Here is a 24,925-nt window from a genome sequence, read left to right on the forward strand (position 1 = left end):
TAATCATGGATGTAAGCCTCTCACAAGAAGATCAAAATTATAAACCATTCCTAACTCAAGGAATAACCATTCCTAAACCAAAGAATATACTAAATATAAAACCATCTCCAAAACTCAACCAACATAACAACATATGCAAATGGAGATAATCGATGCTAAACCATCTCTCAAATGAACCCTCTAGAACTAACTCATGTACCATAGCTCAAGATCCATATCCATGAGAGACAAGCATAAATATAATGCACCTGAGAGAAAACAATGGGCTATACCTCTCAAGTAGCAAATTGTCGAGTAGACCAAGAATGGGGAATGAGAATGCTCATCAAGATATCGAAGTCTCCAACCAAGACTCATCTAAGAAAAATCTCCTCTCAAGTCCATATTAGGTGAATACCCCTCGAACTTCCTATTGAAATCATCAACTGTCCCAACAAACACATCTCTAATCCAAGAGAAATTAGCATCACCACCATCTGTCTCTAAGTATTCATGAGCACCTATAACCAATCAATCCATGCCAACTCCAAATGCAAGATAGAAATATCATGAAGTATCCAACTTACGATTAGTATACTCAATACCAAGAAACTAAACCAAGATCAATGTCAAAGTTCCAACCATGGCCTCAGGAACATAAACATGACAACATGATCTTACCATCTCAACCAAAGAGATAACATGCTCCATATGAACATAATATAACATATCACAACTCTAAAAGCGTATCAAGAGTATACCATGACATAATAATAAAACCATCCTCACACCAAGGATAACATGTCAAATGAAAGCATAAACCACACCTTTACCAAGAACCCAGTGAATCCTCAAGATGCAACCATCACCATACACCGTGAAAAAAACCATCTCCACATACCATGAAGAACCATCTCCACACACCATGAAGATAACCAAGAACCCTATTGAGTCATAAAGATCTAACCATCTTCACATGCCATGAAGATAATAAGTGCACTATGCAAATGTCAAAGATGCTTCTACAGCAACAAGACCTAAGACAAATCTTCGACATCTATAAACACTCAATAAATATATCAATGTCATGAACTCCCACTCAACTGTGGTACCAAGTCACCTATGGAATCATAAAATCCATCTCCTACTTGAAGATCCTCAACCAGAGTGTCAATACCAAGTAAAACCAAGATCTCCAAACCCAAGAAGATACGAACTAAACCAGGAACTAATCTTGCACTATCACCTCATCACTATCACAGGCTCCCATTAAACTATATGTCAAGGCTATCCATGACATCATGATGAAAAACCATCCTCTAACCATGAGAATCAACCATGGCATCAAACCATCAAAGAACTCAAAGTGCACATCATAAGCTCCTCAAAAGAAACCAAATAACCATGAACCTCAACCAAGAAGATATACCACCATAACCAAATCAGGAATCTAAGCCAATGAACATCAAGGATGTACCTATATATCGAATCATGTTATGCCAGAATCCATGACACCATGATCACATCCATGAACTGAGCATCTGGCTTTGAACATGTCCAACCTGTCAGCATAAAATAGTCAACCACAATCCTCTATCATGACTATATCTAATAACAACATCTCATCCCTTCTACATGAAAAAAAATTAGCAGATCATGTGACTTAGGGCATAGACAACCCAAATCCAAGCTACCAAATTGAATATGCATCAATAATGAAAGATCAATGGGCAAACACAACTCATAACCAAGTCATAAATGCAACCTACAAGTATAGATTGCTTACAACACTACACAACTTGTAGACCCAACAAGTCATCATACATATCTAAACCAAATACTGATAACCATATCATCATGAGACCAATCTAAAATATGAACTAAGTATACAATGATGTCAAATCTTAAATCTTCAAATATACAATGCCATAAATTCACAATGCTACCATAGTCAATATATATTATAAATTGTTCAGATTAATATATCACCAAATAAATTATACCAAATTTGCACCAAATCTGAACCAATGTGTAGAGCTCTCTAAGAGCTTTCTGTTGACTACTCAAAGTCCAAAATCTAACTCTGTATGCACAAGTTATGCCCTAATATGTGCTCAAAATAAATAATATCTGAATTTTAGGCTCTTAAAACTTAACAAAATATCAAAATCACAGAACCAAACCTACACCAAGTTGTAGTGCTCTGAATTAGCTTTCCAACGCCTATAAGAACTTTGAAATCTAATTTCCTGAGAGAAAGTTATGGTCATTTTATTAAGACGGTCTTTTTACCATTTTCCCTACAATTTTTTTTTTGTGACAAAAGTTCTAGCGGGATTAATTTTGACAGCCATCACGGGCTGAAACTAAAAACCTATTTCATTTCCTCTAAACATGGCCAAACTAGGGCACATTATATATCAAAATTAATGGAAATATCGACTCGGATCCAATGGTGGGGTCTGTTTTTGTCTAGGAGGTCATTTATGCAAGCTCCCCCTAAAACCCTCATTTAAATGAAACATCCAAAAAAACCTTTTTTGTCCAACAATTTCACATGGCCAAAATCTACCAATATACCATCGTAATAGCAAACCCACCCTCAGATCTACAATTAACAACTCATATATCTTGCCCTCTTCTTTTATCCTCTCATGAATTCTCGTGGATTCAATCTAGGGTTACAACAATACAACGATAGCTCTAATACCACTTGTAAGGAAACTTGCAAGAAAGAATATAATTGTTTCCACATAACCCATAATAGATCCAAAATAAATATGCAACTGAAATCCACATGCAAGAGAATAGACAACATACCCACAAAAATTGTGACACAAGATTACCCTAGGAAACCCTCATTAAGGGAAAACCCCAGCCTCCAAAAGCATCCATCACCATGTATTATTTAGCAAAAATACCATTGCAATACAACTATGGAAGCCTTCAAAGTCATAGCCACCACCAAGCAATCCATGTGAACAAGCATGAATTGTCACATCCCATACCATGCTTCCAACCTTCATAAATGCTCCCTTGGCTAACCTGTCAAGCCTTGTTCTGCTTGACTCTTTCCCTTTTTGCCTTCTTTTTCTCCTCTCACTTCTCACTACAACAACTACCCTTGTGGTTGCTTATATAGTAGCAAGTCTCACAAAACCACCAAGTGGTATTACAAAAACCATGTGCTACCTAGCCCCTTGACCTCACATTTAATATTAGAATTTAATTCTTTTCCTAATATTAAATAATTACATGAAATAGTATCACAATGTTACAATACAACTCATCAAGTATATCTCATGGAAATCTTTACATGTTGCACATCTATCTAGGTACAACATTACATAATAAAATAAAATAATACAATATAAACAATATTATGCAATATGTGCAACACCCATTATCTCAACATCATTGCCCTCTAAATTATAAGGTACAACTCCCTTATATGCAATATATGCAATGAATTGTGTCTTTAATAGATCATTGGGATGGGGGGTACACTCTTAACTTGAGATTAGAAGAGGATAAACTAGGATGTTCATAGCTATAAACATCCCAGGCCGAAATAGAATTGGGCAACCTATAACACCTAGTGGAATGGATATCACAAGCTACCTTGAAGCCCTTCTATTACTAATCCTACTATAATCTAAATGCATATTAGTCTTATTGAAATACAATCTAGGGAGACAACAGAGATGCACATGAAAGATGAAATGGAATCTGCCTTAATTGATAACCCTTTACCAAAATGGAATCTGACAAGGAAGTAATAGCTTCAAATGTATCAGTCTTGCAATCGCATAGAAACTATTCTAAGATGCAACATTAGCTCAGCTAAAGGAAATAGTGAAAGAAACCTAGGCATGCTAGTCCTAAATAGAATTAGAACATCACATTACCTAACTGACCACATCATACAAATCCTACATTCCATCTAACTCTTCGATTCTCACTCAACACCTGGAAATGTAGGGAGAAAATTTGGACAAAATTGTCGATCCTTTCTATTAACTTAGAAAGTTACATATATAGGCCCCCTCTTAGGGTTCTTGGCTAGTTACAGATTCATTAGTTACATTAATAGAGCACTTGATTCACTCAGAAATCCAACAGTCGCCAATTACAATTCAATGCATTAGAGAAAGAAAACATAAATGATTAGAAACCCTCAAATTGTTCATATTCTTCTTTGTAACAATCACCATGGTGCCAAATCCATATAATTTGAATCTCAATGATCACAACAAGTTTAAATATCTATCGTCGATCTCCTATCCATGATCATAACTAAAGCATGAAAACTCTTTTTACTTTTTCTCTAGTCGCTTCTTTGCAACTGTCATTTATACGATGCCTTCACTGGATATGATGATGTGATGACTAACCTAGTTTGTTATTCACAACTTCATGACTTAGAACTTCTACTTATGAATTAACCATGTGACAATGCGATAACCGTATGAAATTGACTGTTATCATTTATCACGACTTCACAACTTCACATGTCTTCATTCTACTAATCGTAGCGACTTAGCGATAATTACACATTAACCATGATCGTGCTTTGGCAACATTAACATTAACTGTCATTTCTAAAATGTGACCTTACAATGACCATTTAAGGTTGACTATTATCACTTTTGTCGGGTCATGACTTAAAATGTATTGAATGCTTCTTAATTGGTAACCTTGTGACTGTTCACCTTAACTATTATCATCTTTCACAGTGTTGCAATTCTAACCTCAGGTTAACTTAAACTATCAATGATGATGCAACTCTTAGCTTTCACTCCATTGCAACCTTAACCATAGGTTACTCTTAACCCTTTGCGACAATGTGATTATTCTCTTTTTGCTCTGTCACTCCCTTAACTTTAGGTTTCTTCTAACCACTTGTGACCATGCGATCATTGATTTTTGCTTGTTCACCATGTTAACCCAAGGTTGACTTAAATTGACTATGATTCTACAAACAAAAGCTTTTCACTCTATCCTGACACTAACCTCAAATCATCTTTAACCTCCTACGACTTAGCGAATAATGGTTTTCATTGTTTCACCATGTCAACTCTGGTTTACCTTAAATCATCAGTGACCATGCAACAATCATTGATCTTTATGATCTGACGACTAGGAAGATACATCTCTAATGACCATTATAATTCCATCTTAAAACACCATTTGTCAATGTGGTCTTCATCTGGCGATTTGGATTCAATCTCTGCACCATTTGACTTGTCAATTTTGCAATGTATACGTGCAGATTAAATATAAGCCATTGATTGGATTTCAAATAAAGTCACACAACATTTGACTGGGTTCTTTCATTATTTCTAAGGATTTATTTGCTTCTCATGCAGTATATTCAACTTCTGTAATTTTTATGATGTTCCTGTGATTTGCACCTTGGACCTGAGCTTCAATCTAAATGTTTTTAGTCACCATCTGTTCTAAATGCAATGTGATTTTTTTCCAGATGTATCATGCCTTCAATGAAATACTTCATCATAGAGTTAGGGTTTCTAAACAACTTTCTTCTCATCTGAGAAATGCATAAACTTACCCTCCCTTTCCTAATCACCTAATATGAACTAATGCATTAGATTGCTTTTGAATGCCCAACTAGGTGTACAAAAAGGAATATATGAGAAGAGAAGTTCCTTAAAGGCAATCTAGACATAGACATGACATCACATTGACTCAATCCTAATCTTAGAAGTTTTAAAAATATAAGGGACTAAAATCATGGCAACACAAGTGTATTAGTGTGGATAAAATCCTTTGGATTAAGGTTGACCTAACAATCATTTGTAAATCCTTTAACCAGGTGATATTCTAATGGAATGTTCTAAATTCCTCTAACAAGGCTCACTCACAACAGGGTGATTGAAATACTCTAACTAGGTCACGTTTAACAGTGTGTATTGTAACCTTTAATAGGGTTGGCCTTTTACAGGCCATCACTTCAAAAGAGAGAAATTGGGTAGCATGTTACTGGTGGTTTTTCCCAAATTGAGTTCCCACATAAAATCCTTGTGTCAAATTGTGTGAATGTGCTTATGGTATTTTGTGTTTATGTTTCTGAAAAGTTATTTTGACCTAGGACAATAATTTACTAAGTTAAGGTATTATATGATCTAATTGATGCATGCATGTTAAGGTTTTATGGATATGGATCTGTTAAGCACTAAAAAGTTTTATTTGTACATTTAGACCTTGGATAACTAATTCACCACCCCCTCTTAGTTATTCTAAAGAATTCCAACAACAATAATGACCTTTGTGTTTCTTAAGTTAAACATCCAAGTCTTAAAAATGAAATGATTTATGGGTGGAGTTTGTTCTTAATATAAATAAATAATCCCTTGCCTCTCTTCAAAATTATGATAAAGTAATCTTCACCTGAAATGAGATGAAAAATTTCATAAAGGGAGTAATGAAAGCCTCACCCACATGCATCAGTTTCGTTACTTCACAAAGATTTAGAATGTGTGAAGGGGATCATGAACCAGAAAAGGATTTGTACTAATCCTTTGTTCTTTCACCTCTTATTCAAAAGTTTTATTTCAACTCCAAACTACCTCAAGTTGTACTAACTAATAATAAGGAACATGAAGTAATGTTTAATCATTGGTTGCAAGGTAAAAATTGATCTCCAAGTTGGCTAGTTCATCTGCACATCTAATTCCTTCTTGGAAGATATGGTTAAAAATAGTTCTTTTAACAAAATTGTAAAGTTATAGAGCTTTTCCTAGTTTTTCATTTAGTCTCCAATTAGGAAGGGCCCCTTTTCTTAGAGCATTTATGATGATGGCAGAATCTCCTTCTATTTCCAAGTCACTAATACTCATTGATTTACATAACATGAGACCTTCCACTAAAACAAAGTTTTTCTGCCCAGTTGTTTGTGGCTTCACCTATATATTTGGATATGTTAGAAACTTCCTCCCCTTTATCATTGTGAATAAAACAAGCTATGCCTTCTTTTATGGGATTTCCTCTTGAGGCCCCATCAAAGTTGAGCTTGAAATTGTTGGAACAATCAAATGGGAAGAATACTTTTGACAGGGTGGGGGGGAGGTGAATCAGAAGTAATACATTTTATCCATTAAAACTTTTAATTGAAAGTAAACTGCATGCATGTAAACGTATCAAATAAGAAAAAAGTAAACACATGCATCAACAACACATAACACCAAATTTGGTAACCCAAAAACCATCCAAAATGAGAAGGTAAAACTGGGGTGGGGATGATACCCACAAAATTACTGCAGCAATAATGTTTGACCCACTCGTGATGGTCTGCCTAGTTAAAAGCCTACCCTGTTAAAGGCTATACACTACGTCAATAGTGACCTTGTTAAAGGATTTACAAACACTTTACTTGAAGTGTCACCCTGTTAAAGGATTTTATCACCTATTCAAAGGATCTACAACCTAGCTGTTAAGCTAACCTATCATCATAGGATTTTCCTTCTAATACAATTGCTAGAGAGTATTAGACTAATAAACCTGATAGCTTACAATCCTTTATTGCTAAATTCAGGCACTGGTTTTGCTCATTCTGATCTTGATCCTTTGAGATCTAATATTTATTCGATGCTGTGATACTTTGTTCTTCATCAACTGGATGCTGCAATACTTCTTTGTTCCTCTAAGTCTTTTCACTCTTCCCACTGAATTTCACTATAATTTTCCCATACACTGCTCTCATCCATATACACAATGGGGTTTCATCCTCCTTTTAAGGATTTTGAAGACTTAGGGTTAGGTATGGATCTATGATCCATATTGAATCTTTAATTCCCGCTCATTCCTTGCACTTTTCTTATTGGTTGCATGCTTTCTCCATTTTTCTTATTGGCTGCATGTTGATTGCATAGGAAATGTAAAAGATTCCTTCTTATCTTTAATATCCTTCAAGATTCTTCTATGTCAGCCCAAAAAATGGTTTGCATATGAGTTTGTGAAGGCACAAACTTATATGTTGATTCCGTGTTACTTAGCATATACTAGATTATTGGTGCTTGACACATATAGTATTCTGGCTTGCTCGACATCAATTGTGAATCAGCACCTGAATATCACTCGGCACCTATATCATGCTCAACACCTAAAGATTGCTTGGCACTTGATCTTCACTCGGCTCCTAAAGATTGCTTGACACCTGAAGATCACTCGGCACCTATTGTAGTTCTGTCTGGCCTGGCACCTATAGTGTACTCGACTTCTATGTGAAAAGTGGTTAAGTGTGTTGACACTCAATTGTCAAAACCAGTTTGAGACCAATAGAAATAACCTTCTTTTGGAGCTTTCCAAAAACATTCTTCTCTTTTCGCTTTTCCTAGAATTTCCCATTCCCTCAAAAAGGGAGAAATTTTTAAACCAATCCATCTACCTCTCATTTTCTCATCCCAACACAAAATCTTGGCATGTTTGATGGTTGAATTAGGTAGTCTATTATTTTTTAGTTAGATGCTTCAATCTTATTTTCAAGTTGATCAACATACATCTTATTATCTTGAAAATTTATTTTATTTCTCTCCTTCCATAGTTCCCATTGAAATATGAAAGGGGAGGAGATCGACAGGCTTTGGAATATACTATCTAATCTCAATAGAAGCTAGGAAGGTAATAAATTATTGATAGAACTTGGAAAAGCCATCAAGACTTATAGTTGCAAACATAGCCATTGCCAACATGAGCTTGAGTAAGGACAATGACAAAAGAAGTGATGTATGGATTCCTCCTTAGATTAACATAAAAGACATCTACTAGGACCTTGAATACCAAAATTTCTAAGTTTGTCTCTAGTGAGGGCTCTTTGATGAAGGACAATCCAAGAGAAAAATCTGACCTTGGGATGGTAAAACTTATCCCAACATAGTCTAAGAGGAAGGAGAGAACTAGAGAAACCTTATAGAGATTCTAGGTACTCATAGCTCATTTTTGAGTTGTATTCTCCATTATTACTTCCATCCCATATGAGTTAATATTCCTCTCCTTTAAAGGAGCTTACCCTTGATTGAAGGATAGAATGAAGAAGATATTTATCTTCTAAGGGAATCTCTTCTCCATCAAAATCTCAACATTTCTAGCCACTCCTATTTATTTTAAAAACAACATAATATCTTAACTTTGTTCCCCATTTCTCTTCCAAATGAGATTTGGTGTTCAGAAGGGAAGGGTAATGATCAAGGTGTTTGCAACCTCCCCATAAGTCATTTAAAAAAAGATCTTCCCCACCATCCCAAAGATTCCAAGAGAGTTTGTCCTGAATTATTCTTCAACATTTTAGGAGGAAGTTCCAAATTTTTGAACCACTGGGCTAATTGGCCTCCTTAAAGAGATTGACTAGATATGGGGACGAGAGATATGTATTCAATTCTAATTTTGACCCATTTAAGGTTAGGGAATCTAATCATTTTCTATATTAACCTCACTCCTAGGGCCATATCTTGAAGTTGATGTTCTTAATGCCTATACCACCTAGATTTTTGGATCTGTAGACTTGATCCCAAGAAATAAGGGGAAACATTTTTTGTTCTAGGAGTGCATTGCTAGAAAAAACATTGTGAGATAACCATTAATGTCTCTAAGTTTGTTACTTGGGAGGTCTAGACATGAAAGTTGGTAAATAGGTTGGGCAGCTGAAGACACCATGACTTTCCTACCTACCGAGGAAATCCATTTGCCTTTCCATCTAGTCATTTTCCCTTTCAATTTCTCTACTAAGGGATCCCATAATTTTGACCTATTTTGTCCTTAATTAAGTGGAAGACCTAGGTATCTATATGGAAAAGTTCCTTTGTTAAAATCTAAAATGGCATATATTTGAGCCTCCAAATATGATGTGGTATTGACAAAGAAGATATTTGATTTGTCTCTATTAATCTCCTAACTTAACACTTTGGTATAGTCATTTAGAATATCTTTCAAGGCTAAAGCTTCTTTGATCAAGCTTTCCCCAAATAACATATTATCATCTACAAAATGTTGATGTGTAGAGAGGTCCTCACCACTAGTTATAGGGATACCTTTGATTTTCCCTTCTATTCTAGCCCTTGAGATTGACCTTCCCAATGCATAAGCCATCAAAATAAAGAGAAAGAGAGAGATAGGGTCCCCCTGTCTTAGACCACGAGAGATACTGAAGAAACCAACAATAGTACTATTAATTAAAAGAGATAATTTCAAAGTATATATGCATTCAAAAAGTAACTCTACCAATTGCTTAGAAAATCCATATGCTTCAAGACATTTACATAAAAAATGCCAATCTACCATGTCATATGCTTTCTTAATATCTAACTCAATGAACATACCAGGGGACCTATTATTCTAGACTAAATGAATAGCTTCCTAGGCTATTATGAAACCATCACATATTGATCTTCTTAGAACAAAACCTATTTTTTCCTCACTTAAAAGATGAGATAGAATCTTTTGAAGTCTATAAGCCAAAATTTTGGTAAAGAGCTTGTAGAGAGTATTACATAGAGCTATGGGTCTAAAGTCATTAAAAGATTCTATATTTTTCTTCTTTGGAATTAATGCTATAAAAGTATTATTAACTTCCCACAATAATTTGCCTGAGTTCCTAATTCCTTCCATGGCCTTTGCTATGTTATCTCCAATGAAATCCCAACACTTTTGAAAGAAAAAACAAACATGAAAGTCCTTTGATCTAGGCAACTTATTTGGATTCATTAGTTTAAGGGTTGATTCATCCTCTTGTTTGCTAATCTTATGCAATAGAATCTTATTATGTTCCTTGATGACTAATCTCAGAATGTTAGAAAGAACACTTTGTTGGGTAGACAAGTTAGAACTAATACGATTATTATAGATACCCTCGAAATAAGAAATTGCCTTGAGGTTGATTTCCTTAAGGGATTTCTTCAAATTTCCATCCATACCCTTGATAGAGGTGATTTGGTTAATCACTCTTCTTTGTTTGGAACTATTGTGAAATAATTTTGTGTTATTATCCCCTACTTCTAACCATATCTCTCTTGATTTTTGTCTCCACAAGGGCTCTTCCTTCACAAGAACTTCTTCATATGTTGCATTAGTCTTTTTTCCTCTAGGAATTTTGTATCTCCCGTTCCATTTTCTATAAATTCCTTATTAAGGGATCCCAACTTATCCTCTAGAGTTAGCTTATCCTCAAAGATATAACCAAAGAATTCCAAGTTCCATTCCTTTAACTTGTGCTTGACTACTTTTAGTTACTAACTACTTGGAACATCTTAGATCTCGATACTTCTATTTCCTCCCACCATTTCCTGATAAGATTAATATAGTTCTCATTTTTTAGCCATATTTTCTCAAATTTGAAAGGATAGCTGATGGGACATTTATTCTCCATAATTTTCAACTCCATAGTATAATGATCCTATCCTGACATTGGTTTTACTTCTAACTGAAATAAAATAAATATCGTTGATAAATCTCCATGACAAAAGAGCCTATCTAATCTCTTTGTAATATTACTTAACCCCTTCCTTCTATTGTTCTATGTAAAAGTATTATTGAAGCTAGCCAACTCCAATAAACCTAAGTAGTTGACCCAGTCAAAAACTCTTTAGATGTCATTGAGAGGGAATTGTTGCCTCCCCTTTTTTTCGAGGATCAAAGGATAACATTAAAGTCCCCTCCTTGAATGGATAGACCTTGTTCTAAATTTAACTTGTCCTCTAGCTCTTCTCAAAGCCTGGATTTATCCCTCTTATTTATTAGGCCATAAACATTAAAAACCCTGTAGCAAAAATTAGATTTAATACCTTTCACTATTCCACTCATCCATTTTTTATGTATTTCTATAGATGAGATTGAAACATTCTTGGGGTCCCATTACATGGTAATCCCTCCAAAGGCCCCCTTAACAAGGGGAGTCCCTTATCTCCCTCCAACCTAAAGATCTCCTAAACCTTTCATTTCTTCCCTATTAAGTTTTATTTCTCATAGAAGAATAATGTTAGCTTTGGTGTTAATAATGCAACACTTTAAGAGTTCCTTCTTTTTAAGGGCATTACGGCCCCTAATATTCCATGTTATGACATTCATGGCACTTGGGGAAGGATCTTCCTCTTCCTAGGATTAAGAAAACCAGTAAGTTTGACCTGACCTTTGGCAATTCCATGCTTTTGGCATAATTCTTGCAAGGATTTATGGCCTCTCTTTCTTGCTACTTTCACACAATCAAGACCTTCCTTTCTTGGGAGGGTAGCCCCTAAACCTAAAGTGCCCAATGAATACTCAATTATCTCTCTTACACCTTCCTTAACAATGATGGAACCTACCCCTTTCTGTGTCCTCTACTTCCATAAATTTAGAGATTAAAATATATGTTTGCAACTTAAGCTCTTCCTCATCGCACATTTCATTAATAAATTGATTCAATAGATCCTCAACTACCAAATTATTCAAAGCTTCTAATAAGATATTAATTTTTCACTTCCTTCCTTTTCTAGGGTTTCACCTCAGGTTTCTAGAGAATGAACCGAATAAATGGAAAATCCTTTACTTTCCTTTGCAATCTAACCACTCTGATTGACTATCTCTAGGGATGAATCCTTTAGAGGGAAAAATTCTTCGTCCTAAATTGGGCTAATAATGACTGATTTGATGGCAGGTTGACAGTCTCTAATTTCCCTTTCCTCTACCTAATCCTCTTGTTGGATTGTGAATCCTCCATCCTCATTATTCAAGACAATTTGAATATTCCCTGAGATCCCCTAATTGTCATCAATATGAGATCGCATAGATGCTTGACCGATTTTATTCTAAAGAGACCTCAGCTAGTTTTGGTTCAACGGTAATGATTATACCCTTTACATTAATAAATAGGGTTTTGAAATCTACTTTATTTATATATGTTTTTACTATGATTATCGAGCTAGAGACAACCAAATCTAAATATAACAATCCTACATGTGTTCCTAATCTGTAAGCAATTATTCCAAGTATGTCTAACCAAAAATTTGATAGGAAGGTTGGGAAGAACTGTCTCTTTTTCTCCTTTAAACTTCGTAGACTTTTTTTGGATTAAAAAAGGGCTCCAATCTAGGAATTTTAAAGGATAGTCATTCAAAACTAATAAATTATTGTACAAAAGTTCATCATTTAGATCTAAACTATCATAAGATAAATAAATGAATTCATTTTCCATTACTATGATATTTACATGCCTACCCAGGAAGCTTTTCAGCCAATTCAAAATATGACTAACCTCTAATCCAGGGCCTATCCATCCTATAATAAGGCCACAATCCTAGCACCTTCTTTGAACACTTGTAATCAGATGCTTAGACAAATGGATTTCTTATTGATCTTGCTACAATACCTCCCTGTTGTATTTAACAATTTTTGGAGTTCCTTGAGTTAGGGTCTCCTTCTTTTCATCCCGAAGAAGAGGCATTTTGGGACAATTCTTCTTGCCTCCCTCCTTTTTGACCTATAAAGGGCCAAAGACATTTGAAAATCATTGATTCCTTAGGAAATTTTGGAATTTCTCTAGGTGAAAATTCCTCTCCCCTTTGCTAGATCTTCTCTTATTCTTCCTTGACTTGTAGTTGTAGACCATGATCCAACCTTCATTCGATTCCTTAACTTCTTAAAGTTTAAGTAGTGATTTGTAAAATAGTAGGGTATATTTCATCTCCAAAAATGTTAGCTTTGTCTGTGGATTCATTAAGAGATTGGGCAAAAATTACCCTAGTTTGCAAGGGCAAGTACAGAGTACATTTTTGTTGTTTTATTGAATTATCTTTTTTATATGTCTCATTTAGGAGATAAGAAGACTTAAATTTATTTTGGCTCGATTTGTACACGTGGAGTTGTGCACTGTTTGGATGCTTTGCATCACATTATTCAATAACTGTGTTTTGTTTTCTTTGGTAGGTCTTGGTGTATCCTTAAATAATTGTTTCCCCTTTTCTCCTCCTCTCCTTAATGAATTTATGAGCTCCCAAAGATGTTCTTCCTATTCTACACCTTCTAACTCATCCATTTCCAAGATTTTCCTCATTAATTTTTGCTTTTCCTCTTGGGTTGATCCAATGTCTTGTTCTTTAGTTGGTGTAATGTCCATAACTTTTCACACTACTTCTAACCACAAAAGATAATTATTATCCTCCTCCAACCATTTTTCTTCTTGAGGGAGTCCTTTTCCTTGTTTACTTTTTGTGTGGGTGCTTCTACTAATTGTCTTTCATCCTTTTTTTATTGCTACTTTTTAATTTTATACAAATCATTAACATTGTTATTCCCTGGTGGACTATTAATATGAACAATTAGTATTAGTTGCATATTGATTTCTTCATGTTGTGCACCTTCTTGATTCATTCATTAAGTAAGTTCGTCTTGAATTTCTATACTTGTTATTTTTGTGTTATGTTCTACATCCTTCACCATAAAATATATTCCATCCTTTTGATTTTCCTCTTCATTTTCTAGTTTTAGATTAGTATTACCAATTTGTATGAATTTTCCTTCCTCAGTTCTTGTCTCTAAGAAATCTAGGGTTTATTCTCTATGAATTTTCTTTTTACCTTTGGTTTGATTTATTAGGTTTGGAGATTCTTTCCCTTCTCTATTAAACCCAATTATGTTCTTTTAACATCCTCATACAAAACCTTGAACTAAAATACATCTGGCTCCTTGTTCCCCCCATGTCTAGCTCTACTTTTTGAAATCATTTCCCCCCCTTTATAATGATTTCAAGGTTGTTGAGGTGTCAAAAATCCATTTATAAATTGACCACAATCTTTGGATCTACTCCTAGTTATCCAATAAAACAAGTCTTCTTTTAGAACAACAAATAATCTTAATGTTTCCCCTATCTTCTCCATGACATCCAAATTCCAAAACTTGGATGTTACTCACCTAATCCATTTTGGAAATCTCCTCGTCCTATGTTGGCTTTCTAGTCTCATGTATTCAAAATAAAATAAACCTCAAAGAATAATAGTTTTCCAAACAATATTTATATCTTTAGTTTTTATTAAAGCAATCAAGTAGTAAAAATCCTTTAACAAGGTTGTAGTAGTTACTTATCATTTGAATTATTTTGTGTACCAATTGACAATCATTTTTGTATAATCACCCTCCATTTTATAAAAACTCCACAGTCTTCTAATCCTATATTGGTTTTAATAATTTTGAGGCAGTAATGAAATCTTTCCTTATTATTTCTTTCCCTACTTATAATTTACCTTCTTCCTTGTTTCCCTTATTATTAGTGTTTCTAAACTATGGATGCAATTTGCGGTAAGCTCCAAACATTTGCCTTTCGCTCAAGTTTCATTTGCTATGTCTCTAGAACTTTTTCATTCTACATTATTGATAACTATATGTGTGTGTGTGTGTGTGTGTGTGTGTGTGTGTGTGTGTGTGTGTGTGTGTGTGTGTGTGTGTGTGTGTGTGTGTGTGTGTGTGTGTGTGTGTGTGTGTGTGTGTGTTTGTGTGTGTGTGTGTGTGCGTGTGTGCGCGTGCGTGTGCGTGTGTGTGTGTGTGTGTGTGTGTGCGCGCGTGTATGTATGTATTAAATATATATATTATATATATGTATGTATGTATGTATGTATGTATGTATGTATATACATATATATATGCACACATATATATGATGCTTTGAATGAGTACTCTTTCAAGGATGGAGACCATCTAATTGGCATTTTTCTTGAAAAAATGGACCTAAAAACTATTCCCATCGTGTTAAATTTCTTTTTAGAACCATAGTTGATATTATCTTAAGCAAATTTGATAATAATCTTATTTTGATTGATAAAATGAAGATTGAACTCTAAAATTAAGCTTGAGCTCTTAGTTGATGTAATAGATCAACTTTTTACTCCTCATCGCCTATTCAACCATCTAACCCATTAGAAATATATCCCTCTATACCTAAGCCACTTTAGAGCATCTCTTTGGAGGATCCTAACACAAGCTCCTTCTCTAATTCAACTTAGTAATGAACTCCTAGAGTGTTAGTGGGTGGTCTATACTATATTTTGCCTTAGTTTTTATTTATTTATGAAGGGTGACTTTGATACCACTTGATGAAGGGTGCTCCCCTTAATACCACCACACACAATAGAAAGGGTGCTCCCCTTAATACCACCACACACAATAGAAACATATAAACAACACAATTTGAGAAAACAAAATATGTGCTTTTTTATTATCACTGCAAATGTGGAATTACAAATTACAACATGCAAACCCACATGAGCACCTTTCTTACAACAATCTATAAGAGAGAGCTGCAACTATCACCCATAACTACCTAAACTTTACTATAGGCCTTCCTTATATAGGCAAATTTTCACCGCCCAGGAAGGTTTTAGACATAAACCCTAACCCTTGAGGTCGACAAAAATCCAATTAAAAATTAATTCCTAATTTATTACATAGGGTTAGCCCTAATTATGTTTTTAGGTACCGCAACTTCCAGAGGCTATAATTTTCAAATCGTATGTTCGATTTTCAACTATAGTACTTTTTAGAATTGTCGGCTCTTGAATAACAACACATGACAAACAAAAGCACTAGTCAACCCAAACACAACCTCATTCTAGAGCCTCTAAGGCCTTCAAATCTGAGCACAAAGGTATCGTACCCAAAAACCTCAATAACTTCTGCAATGCATATGGCATGACAATGCAGCTCCGCTGGCAAGATGATATGACTTAGATGAACCTCCACCTGTGAAATCAAAACATTTCAAGATCATATGACCCACTTACTAAAAAAATAAGTTTTTATAAAAAGTAACTCTATACTGAAATAACTCCCTTATTCAAAAATGACAAAACAAAAATATTTTTGGGTGATGCAAGATTGCCCTTACTCTTAGGATGCTCCTGCAACAATTTTTTATTTGGGCATGATCTTAACCTTATTCTTCATATCTTTTGTGCCTAATTCTATTTAGGTTTTCTATCATGCACATGGACAAATGATAGATGCATTTCCTTACAAATTTGGTGGCCTTTGGCTGAGGCTATTTTTTCTCATTGATTTGTAATCTCCTTCTTATACCCAATATAATAATTTAGTAACTTCTAATGCTATTTAAAAAAAAATTGTGCATGTGTGTGAATATACACCTCAAACATATTTATAATAAATAATACGTGTATATATAGTAAAAATAGTACACACATACACCATTAATCTTATTATAATTTAAGGCAAGAGCCTACAACACAACGGTAAATTGTGAGCCTCTTATCGAAGAGGTCTTGGGTTCAAATCTACTCATGCTTAATAAATAATAATAATAATTAATCACAACTCGTGATAATTAATCTTAGCTTCGACCTCTTACTGATCAAAAAAAATTAAAAAGTCTTATTATAATTGGTAACTATATTATTATGTTATGTGTATGTATGTAAGAATTTACTATCATAAAAAAAAAACTACACATAACCAATGTGTATGGTAATATTACTTTTATCTACAGGATGCCAACTACACCATTGATTAATTGTGCAAAATTCACAATTGACAATATCTAACTAGACATCACTTTAGAGTCATGTCACCCATGGAAAAATCTTTAGGAGATAATAGATATAGAGATGAAACAAATAATACCTAGTCATACAAAGTGGTCATGATCAAGATCTTGAGAAGTGGCTATAAGGACAACTTGGGGTTGGTTAACCTCACCACTCCTTGAATCTATTTTATTTATTTATAAAGGGATAGAAAAACTTAACAAATAAGCTAAAGAGAGGATTGGTTGGTGACACCCAATCCATTAAAGCAATACAAGATATAAGGAAAATCAAATAGATTGTTTGTTGTTAAGTAGGATGGTCTCACATTAAACATGATGGATACTTAGTGGATATTTAATCAGACGTTGTGAACACATTTTATCTTTTACACATATTACGTGACTTAAGAAACTCTAGGCAGTGCTTTGCCCAAAAAATATTACTTTTATCTTGTTATACATGTTACATACAATGCTACTATTATACATGCAATACAATTTTATTTTGTAATATATAAAATTTGAACTCCACACCATCTAAGTGTTTACAATATGAGTTCTGTCATTGGACCAAGTGTCCTTCAACACCAAGATGAATTATAAGTTCATATTATAAGCACCCATGTAGTAAAGACATTGACACAAATGATTATAAAAAAAATGTATATCATGACTAAAATGTAATAATTCCATAAAAATAATATTAATGAAATAACTATACATCATAGCAAATAAAATAAAAAATAACAATTCACTTTATTAAATAAAAATATTTATATATTATAACTTACTTTTATTATATAAGTAAATAATAATACTATGACATATATTAATTTTATAATAAGGTGAGATATGCTATTTTGTAAATGGTATAGGTAGATCTAATACAAAATTATTTATCATAATATTATTTTATACATGTCATTGTAAAATATTATGATAGAATATATACATTTGTATCTATATTTCACTAAGGGATGTAGTGGAGAGTAAGATACTAGAAAATTATATTCACCTAGAGGTCAAACCTTGTGGAATCTTAACTTTTAAGAATATTAAATTATTTGGATAATTTTTTTAAAGAATATACCATCACCCTTACCACTTTAATAACAACTTTCTAGTACAGATTGAACCAAGTTCGACTTTTAGATGATTTGATCAATTAAATCTTCCTATTATAGACTCATTGAAATAATAACTTTTAATCTAATTGTTTCAATTGTCTACTCTCATAATATTCACAGGACCTTATAATCGTTTATATATAAAATAGTAATAATAAAAATATAAAATAGGACCTTATAATCGTCTATATATAAAATAGTAATAATAAAAAATTAAAAATAGTGTACTCTATATTAATGATATTAAATTTCCACAATTTGTAGTAATCTTGCTAATGATGTTCTTTCTCGAATAGATTTTAATGGAGAAAGTAGAAAATGCTAATATAGGAAATGAAAATAGAGTACCATTTGCTTATTGGAAAAAAAATGTTGAATAGGTGTTTTTTAACCATCGACATTATGATCACTAGAGTGATTCATCATCCTACTTCTTATTGAGCTTTCTTTCATATTGATGATAGACCATGCTAAAAACATTGATGGTTAACCAATTTCTGTGATCTATCCTCGTACTTCTTCTTGAACTTTCTTTCATATTGATGATAGATCATAGTAAAAATATTGATGATTAAATATTTTTTTAGAGAAAAAATTACAAATAATATTTACCATTTGCTTATTGAGAAAAAATGTTGAATAGGTGTTTCTAACCATTAACATTCTGATCACAAGAGTGATTCATCATCCTACTTCTTCTTGAGCTTTCTTTCTCATTGATGATAGACCATAGTGAAAACAATGATGGTTAAACAATTTTTGTGATCTATCATCGTACTTCTTCTTGAACTTTCTTTCATATTGATGATAGATCATAGTAAAAATGTTGAGCATTCATTGTACATTCTATCACGATATTCACAAAATGTATAAGTACAATGATGGACCAATAGACCAAAACCACAAAGATCCTCGTAACTAACTATTGTTTCTTTTTGTTTTAAGATTGTGATTATTAGTCAATGTAACTCTCTACTAGCTTATATGATATTCAATAGAAAAAAATATTTAAGTGCAATATAAAATTTGAAATTAATATATCTCCATCCTGCCATTTTCATTCTTATTTTTCAATTTTTTTGAATTGTTAAAGTAATCCCCCTTCCATTTTTATTGGAAAACAAGTTTTGGGAAAAATACATTGAAAAATCTCGGAATTGGGGAAGGATTTGGTACCTCGCTATTTTGAAGGCCAGTCCACAGCATCTTAAAATATATCAGTGATCTTGCATTTCGAAAATAAAAACCTAAGAAATCGAACGGTGTAGAGTGGCGGCGCGCAATGAAAGAATCTGGGCCTTCGATTGCACTGAAGAGTATCGCGAGAGGAGAGCAGGGGTTCTCTGAAATACAATCCCGCCATCTCGCAACGCTCTTTCGCATTCCCGTCAATTTGGGCGTCAAATTTCAGAAATCTGTCAGCCGAATTCACAAGGATTTTACATAAATTTGTTATCTTCCCCTGACCTCTCAGGTAACAATAAGATTCGAGCCTTATCTTTCATCTTCTTCCCCACTTATTTGCAATTCTAATGAGTATAGTTGATGGCAATTTGATTATGTGTTAGTTAGTGGCGGTCGATGTTTCCTCAGCAACTCTCTGCTGTAAGGCAGTTCCATTTCGCCAGTACTTCAATGTGTGGGGATTCTTTCATTCAAACGTCTTCTCTGTAAGTTCTTTTTTTGGAAGCCCTTTTCTGTTTTGAATTTTTTTTTTCAGCAATCCCCTGAGATGTTGAAATGGAGTGTAAAAGATGACAAATTGCTTTCTTTTTCAGAAGTTGTAAGTTTGTTTTAGTAATGTCAATTTAGAAACACATATTTCCAGAGGCCCGGCCATAGGAGGGGGGAGGGTTCTCTGTCGCTTGTAATATGACATTGTGTTTTTCCTTCAAATTCTATTATTACTCTTGATTTTTTTTGTGTTTGTTATTAATTGAGGTGTGCCTTCACTGTGTAGCTCCAGTGTGATAGTCATTTTGTCGGGTACCTCATGAGTTCTAGATTAGTTTATTTCAGTGGGAAACCAGTTGTGATATAGCTGGTTTGTTACTTTCTTTTTTATAAAATTCACTTAATGGAAGATTATTGCATGTTCACCTGTTGTCCCATTTTCCCCTTTTTAATGCGTGGGATAATGTAGTTTGCAACTACGACAGTTTATATGTAATAATTGAGAATGTGCATAATGTAAATTGTGAAGCTTCTGAAACAATTGTATAATGTAAATTGATTAAATAAAGCTATGCACAGTCTTTTCCAGAAGCTTTACAATCTGATATAAATTGTGGAAACATTATGTCTTTTATGAAATGCTTATTTTCAAAATGTTCTGCAAAACTTTTATGGAGTCTTTTGAGGATTTTGCATGCATTTGCGCAGCCCTTTCATGCTAAGAAGGTTTTGTCAGGGCTTGAAAAATTGAACCTTCGTAATTATGACAGGGTTCACTTTGCCTAATTGATGCATGTTTTTAATTTTAATCTGATGAACCCTGTTTAAAAGCTTATTCACACTTATTAGGGAGTCTGAGTTCATGCTGTTAAATACCCCAGTAAGGTTTATACTGTTACAACAATTATTCTGGGCAAGTCAAGGCTAGTGATTTAGGCAATAAGCCATTTCACACTATAAGTCACCTCAACTCAGCAAACAATAAAGTCACTCTGTTGCTTGCCTGGCTGAAAGTTGATGGTTACCAAGTATATATCAATTCTTTAGATGACCAAAGTACATGTATGGAACTGAAAAGCGTGGTCCTGTGGTTCTTTCAGTTGGTCTTATGTTGAGTATCGATGGACTGAAATTGGCCAAAATGGATCGAGTCTTTAAAGGTAATTTGAGAATTGGGTGATTCTTGAATTTTAACTGTATTATAAGTTTTAACCCCAAGACTTGACCTCCTCAATAATATATGGAATCTTCCATTTGTAGGTCAAAGTTCTCATTTCGATTAGCTTGAGTTTTGGTTCATGTTTTGGCCATTTTCAAGTTAGATTTGTATATTGTCTTGTCAAGTCTGAGATGATATTGAGGCTGGCTATCATACATAATGGTAAAACAAGTCATAGACTCAATTGGAAGTGCTGGAAGAAACCCCAATTAATAGAAATAAAGTATCTAAATCTTTGTGCTTCTTAAGCCAGAAGCACTCACATACACCATTACAGAGTGTGGAAATATTATATCTCTTAAAGCATCTGAATCTGACGGTAAGTAGAAACAAAACCAAAATATGAAGTTCAGTGGGTGCGAATGTGAGAATCCTTTCTATGTCAGGTAGGATGATTTACGAGCCTTGTTTTGTTTGAAAACCCAAAAGGTTTAAAATGTGAATTCGAGCATTAGTTATGGTCACTAGGGCAGGAGCTAAAAATGAGTGTTACCTTTATCTTACTATAGAAAAGTGATGTAATAAGAAATGGCCATGATGTAATTAGAAAGGTTTCTATTTAAATGAACCAATAAAAGCTCCATGATAAAATAAAATAGAACCAAAGACGGTTGAATTCTTTGCTGACCACTTTGAAAGGGCCATTGCCGAGTCATGGCTGAACAATCCAGGGAGTAAGGAAGCACAAAAAACTCAAATTAGAAACTTTTAATTTTCTTATATATATTTTTGATTGATAGGTTCTCTATTGATTTCATCTGAACTAATAATCTTCATAAAATGGTGTTACACTAAAGGTAATAAATCAGATGTGCATAATGCACACATGCTATTAGAACATTATAATCAAAACTGGATGAATTTTTACGCTTTCAAGAAATTTATCATTGTTAAAATCTAATCTCATCATTACCATAACCAAAAATAATCTTTTCTTTGGTTACCCCCTTTTAACTTCGTTTCACTCCACTCATTGAGGATAAAATTACAACGTTTCATCTTCAAAAGACGTGTCATTAGACCATATACCTTTTTTATTTAGTGCATTAATTCTATGTTGCCAAATTCTTCCCTGGCAACCCCAAAGTCTGGTCAGGATATGGTTCTTGCAAAAGTCCGTCCCTGATTTAGTTCTTGCAAAAGGCTGCTGCAGACCTTCGAAATCTGCTTAAATTCTGTCAGACAAACCCAGCACAAATTTTGCTGTTTTTATGGTGAATTTGCAAATCCATGACAGGACTTGAGCTGAATTTGGCCAAAAACTGTTTTTTTTTTACATTTTAAAAGTTTTTTTTTGGTCTACTTTAGTCAATTTGACCCTCCAACCCTAAAATAGATCACTAAAAAGGCCAAAAAGGTAAAACATATGTCATCTGGACAAAAACATTAATATATATGGTGGTGTAATTTGCTATGTTGCTTTACTATTAGCATAGTGGTGTATGAACTTATTTGCTGCTGCATAAATATGCACATGCACATGCATGCATACATACGTATATGTATATGCATATAAAAGAACATATGTTGTTGTATGGAAGAACCAAAATGAATTTGAACCTACCCCAAAAACTTTTGGACAAATTTCAAACCCGAATCCAAACTGTCAACTTAGCATTAATTCAAGTTTAGTTCACAGACATGCACATAGTTATGTTCACTAGGTCTAATCTGTCAAACCTGAAATCATATGTGATGCTCAAGCCTTATAGAGTTACAACATGCTTACTGAAGGATATACTAGAATGGACTGATCAGAAATTCTATAACCGAGTCAAGGTATATTTAGATTCGCAAGTTACATGTTTATTTTTCTTTCCTTTCAGTCATATATAAGGATCTATCAAGGATGAGGGTTAATTGAAACTGTAACTTAACCTGTTGCAAATTTATATTGAATCTGTCGAGGGCAACAATTAATTGAAAATGCGTGCCTTTATGCTGCCGCAAATTTGTACTAATCTGATTACAAGTATACTTGAATTCTCTTACTAACAATGAACATGAGCCAAAGTTAGCAGCGGAGAGGTTGGTGCCTGAGCACTGGCCTTTTTCATACAAACAGTCTAGATCAGATAAACTGTTGGAGCTATAGATAAGGGTTTGGTGCTAACACCCACACTTAAACTTACACATGTGAACCTCCTACGCATGATCATAGAATAATAATATATGATTCCACTATAAAAAGCAAATCAAAATATATTTCATTCTATAAATGTCTGCTTAGGGAAATGTAGGTGCAAAATATCAATTAGAAGAATTCAGAGGCTACAAATTTATATATTGGGAGATAGGAGTTTGCAGTAAAGAGAAATTCTTTATTAAAACCTTGACAGGTTCCTACCAGTAAGCGTGGAAGAATATCCGTGTGAATTTGGTAGAATGCTGTAGAGGTGTGCAAGAGCATGACAAAAGTTTTGTAAAAGATTGTTGAAGTGGTCTGGACCTTAGTGTAAGCTGTCGTGTGTTGGGAGAGTTATAGATTGAGCAATAGTAAGAGAAACAGCTTGAAAACAAGTGGTTGTACAATGTATTGTAATCGTCTAGGCTTAAAAATGTTTCTTTCAGGATATGGTTATATATGTATCCAATCAGTTATCCGTGGACAGACATAAGTGCTAAAATATGGAAACTTACAAATAAATATGCCCTGTTGCCTGGACATAAGGGAGAACCCCTGTGGCTTTATTGCAGCTTTGGGAAATAGTAGTGGTGAAACTGCTAGGGGTCTCCAGAAATGTCTATGTAGCACCTAAAATGCACCAAACATCTATTACAGTACATTTATAATCTAAGTTACTGATGCTGGTTCTGATGCTAACGTGGGTGCAGGGTGTTGATGCGTGATTTTTTTTTTGGATTTTGGGTGCGTTTACACACACACAATAATTTATATATGCAAAGAAATGCAAGAAATATACAAAAAATAAAGTTGATACTTCACCATTGATAGTTCAAATTGAAATAACTACTTAGTAAACAAAATGAGAAGAATGAGCAATGAATGGCCTCTTTTAGGGCCGTTTAGAGTTCTGAAAATTGCCATGAAATCGCTTGAATCACTGGTTTGGCGATTCGATTCAACCTGGGCGATTCTTCATGAGTCGCGAATTGGATGAGCCAATTTTTTCTCGTGAATCACCTGAATCACCAATTCATGCGATTCATGTAAAAAATCGCTTAAATCCGCTCCATGAATCGGCAAGGCAAGGCATATAGTAATTAAAGAAACATACAAAAGATTAAAGAATCGTCATTCATGGTATGTTTGAGCAGACTTGCAGGAGATTCATGAAAACATAAACAGAACAAAAATAACATACATGGTATTGTGTGTATTATTACTATATAATAATACATACTTCACTTACCAGATCCAAAACCAAAACTTCATCGCTGGAG

The 24,925-nt window shown here is 33.9% G+C and overlaps 1 protein-coding gene across 3 annotated transcripts in view; it reads left to right on the forward strand.

Annotated features, from left to right (window-relative positions):
- Positions 1-19,841: 19,841 nt before the first annotated feature.
- Positions 19,842-24,925, forward strand: part of LOC149575318 (protein tesmin/TSO1-like CXC 5) — a 31,488-nt gene continuing 26,404 nt past the window's right edge. The window contains exons 1-2 of one of the 3 annotated variants that reach the window (XM_089815089.1): positions 19,842-20,101; positions 20,196-20,297. The gene's annotated coding sequence lies outside the window, so the exon portion shown is untranslated. The remainder of the gene's footprint in view (positions 20,102-20,195; positions 20,298-24,925) is intronic. The other 2 variants (XM_089815091.1, XM_089815090.1) reach the window with 2 other exon arrangements.

Source organism: Cupressus sempervirens, chromosome 2 (assembly GCF_028749045.1).
Source record: "Cupressus sempervirens isolate cs-2001-9-10 chromosome 2, ASM2874904v1, whole genome shotgun sequence".
Taxonomy (NCBI): Eukaryota; Viridiplantae; Streptophyta; class Pinopsida; order Cupressales; family Cupressaceae; genus Cupressus; species Cupressus sempervirens.